The sequence below is a fragment of the Adiantum capillus-veneris genome, chromosome 10 (assembly GCF_014529385.1).
Source record: "Adiantum capillus-veneris isolate H3 chromosome 10, ASM1452938v2, whole genome shotgun sequence".
Taxonomy (NCBI): domain Eukaryota; kingdom Viridiplantae; phylum Streptophyta; class Polypodiopsida; order Polypodiales; family Pteridaceae; genus Adiantum; species Adiantum capillus-veneris.
The window spans coordinates 74,468,852-74,472,601 of NC_140940.1; positions in this window are offsets into that span (position 1 = coordinate 74,468,852).

Consider the following 3,750-nt stretch of genomic DNA (forward strand, 5'->3'; position numbering starts at 1 on the left):
ATTTCCTGAGTTAGTACCATGGCAAGTGTCTCTTTTCCCACATTCAATGGAAAGAAGGGAGAAGGCATCACCACCGACTTTCTCGATGACTTCGACATTGCTTGTGTGGTTTCTAACAAAGATGACGATGCCTCATGGCTACGAATTTTTCCTCTACTGATGAAAGTAGAGGCCATGTCTTAGTACAATGCTTTGTCCGAAACTACCAAGAATGCATGGGATGTACTATGTGTTGCCTTTGTGAAGAGGTTTGGTGGAGGCACAGCCTCATAAAAGTTATGGCAGCTGCTTACGGAATTAAAGCAAGGAAGTCTGCTAGAGTATGCTACTTATGAATCCAAGTTTGTGGATTTGTGGGAGTGATGGGTTGCCTCACTGGAGGAAGGTGAAGGAGTGCCTAATTTCCTGAATAAGGACCGTTTCATTGCTGGCTTGTGGTCGCCGCTTAAGGAGAAGGTGAAAGGGAGGTTCCCTGCAACGTATGAGTTGGCAGTGGAAGTAGCCCACCTTAAAGACAAGAAGTTGCACATGCAAGCAAGAGTCAACGAGTCAGAGGAATCGAGCTCAGTGCGACTAACCCCACTGACTGCAACAACCGTTCATAGAGCTCAACCACAGGAGGAATCAGAAGAGCAGCAAGACCTGTTGAGTCGCATCACTACTCAGCTTGAAAGTTTATCCGTGCATCTCGTGCAGCAAGGGCATGCACCTGTCAAAAGCCCAGAGCAAGGGAGAGGACAACAAAGGCAAAACCAAGAGTACCACTACTATAATTGCGGGGAAGACGGCCATGGCATGTATTATTGTCCACATCCAAGAAGGAAAAATTTCAATAGAGGAGGAAGATAGAATCAGATCTCTCCACCAAGGGCAAGACCACCACCACCCAAGAAACCAGGGCCGATTCCACCGGTCCAAATCCTTCGACCACGTATACAACAACCACCATCACAACCTCTCATTCCACCGCTACCTCCAACACCTGCTGTAAACCAAGTTGTGGCTGTTATTAGCCTAGAAGCTAAAGGGAAGGCAAAGGTAGAAGAACCAGTCTGCAAGAAGAACAAAGGGAAATCAAAGGTAGAATAAGTGGATTCCATGGGAGTGAAGAGTGCCAGGCACGAAGAAGCCTCTCAAAGGGAAGAGAAAATGAAAGGAAAAGGCGAGTCTAGCAAGCAGGCATCTAAGCCTCGACGGAAGATCGGACATCGTGGATTTTTCACTGGGTGAGTATGCTAAACCATATGAATTAGTTCAGGATGTGTTGATGCAGGGTCCAAAGATAACTTGGGCCAAATTACTCCATCTTGCACCAAGGATGAGGAGACAATGGAAGAAGATGGTAAGTACAAGAAAATGAAGACCAAGGATAGCTCGGGCTATTTCTGGGAGGGACCTTGACAACATCCTACCAACCATGGATGCCCACATCAAGGGGCAACATATCTCAAGCTTCTACATAGATGGTGGCGCACAGATATGCGTCATGAGTGAGAAAATGATGCACCATCTAGGCCTAGAGGTAAGTAGGCCGGCACCCTACGAAAGCAAAATGGCAAATAACGTAAGAGTGAAATGCGTAGGCATTGTGAATGTAGTCAAAGTGAAGGCATTCAACATAGAAGTGGAGGTAGACATTTTTTTCATGCCACACAAAGGGGAGGGCTACCCTATCATTGTTGGAAGACCTTGGCTCATGGCCATGGAGGCTAAGAAGACTGGACTACCGGAATGATTTAGATGAAGGACGCTAAAGGGGAGTCCATATTGTACGACATGAGGACTGGGAAGCAATGTAACATGATCTTGGAGGCTTTGGAAGATGAGTCCACCAGTGACTATTTGTCCACCTTAGGGGAAGAGACAACAACAAATGAAGAAAGTGACAGTAGCATCGAAGTGATGGGGGTCATCCTTAAAGACCCAAAAAGATTGACACAATCTCAAGCACCACCGATAAACCAAGAAGGACCATCAGGTACGCAATCCTTAGAGGATACAAGTAAGTTACATTGGATGCTCTCCAGTGAGTTAATCGGTGAAGAGAGGAAGGAATATGTCTCCATGCTAGGTAACTTCGCCACATTGTTCATTGATGGCTATGATAAGATCACAGGAATCGCAGTAGTACAACACCGCATAAGACTCAAGGAAGGAAGTAAGCCCGTAGTGCAAAAGCTCAAAAGGCTTGGGATAATCTAGCAAGAGGCACTACTCAAAGAGGTGAGAAATTTGCTAAAGGCAGGTTTCATTTACCCCGTCGAAGACTCAGAATGGGTCTCACTAGTAGTAGTCACACCAAAGAAGAATGGCAAGTGGACAGTTTGTGTAGACTATAAACCTCTCAATGCATCCACAAAGAGGGATCATTTTCCCCTCCCATTCCAAGATGAAATTCTCAATGAAGTGGTAGGTCATGAGTGCTACACAATATGTGATGGCTACTCAGGCTACTTTCAAATTAGTATTGCAGAAGAAGACCAGAAAAAGACAACTTTCATAACACCTTGGGGATGCTGTGCTTACAGAGTGATGCCTTTTGGCCTCACCAACGCTCCGGCCACATTCCAACGCTATGTGACTTTTGTCTTACAACCATACTTTGGAACATCAATATGAGTCTTCATAGATGATTTTTGCATCTATAGTTCACGCTCCCTCCGCTTGAGCAAAGTCTATGATGGCTTGACCAGGCTACAAACCTTGGGTGGTAGCTCAACGTGGACAAGTGTCACATTGGTGAAAGCAAGGTCACTCTCCTTGGCCATGTAATTTCAGCAGAAGGGATTGAGGCTGACCCTACCAAGATTCAAGCTTTGGTATCTTTGTCATCACCCACCACAGCTAAGCAATTGGTCTCTTTCCTTCAGAAGGTGAGATACTTAAGCAGGTTCATTCACGTGTTATCTCAAGTGGTTCTCCCTCTACAACAAGTCACCCAGAGAGATGTTTTCTCATGGAGTGAAGAAAATGAGCAGCAATTTACCAAGGTGAAGTAAATCCTAGCCACGCTTCCCACCATTTCACCTCCCACATGGGACGAGCCATTTTATGTGAACCCCAGTGTAGGAGGTGATACACTTGGAGCCGTACTAATGCAAAAGGACCCCCAAACTTCTTTCATGTGTACTATCTACTTCTCTAATCGTGTCATGACCCCATCAGAAAAGGGATTTACCGCAGTAGAGCAAATGGTGCTCGCATTAATGTTTTCTACTACAAAGTTCCGCTCTTATCTGCTGCCTAGACCCTTTGTAGTTCTGACAATGGAGGAGGGTTTTCCGTATGTGATGCGACACATGGATGTCTCATCTAGGATCTCTAAATGGATGGTTAGATTACAAGAGTTTGACTACACCATGCAGGTAGAAAACTCCACTAGGGCTAGTCTAGCAGGTATTCTTACTCATTATGAGAAGAAGCTGAAGGTCAACACGAAAGGAAAAGAAGAGACACCAATTGTAGAAAGTCCTAATCTAGAAAGAGCTCACTCTCTTTTCTTTGATGGAGCATACAAGAGAACAGTGGACTAGTGTGTAGCTGGCATCATCATTTTCAATGAGCAACAGGAGAGGGTATTCTCCATTGGGTAGTTGTTACACTCCCACTCCAACAATGAAGCAGAGTATGCAGCTTTAATTCTTGGATTAGAACAGTGTATTTTGCAAGGGACTCAACGCCTAAATGTGTTTAGAGATGCTCTGCTTTTGATAAAGCAGATAAACGGCACTTGGGTTTGTAAAAATCAGA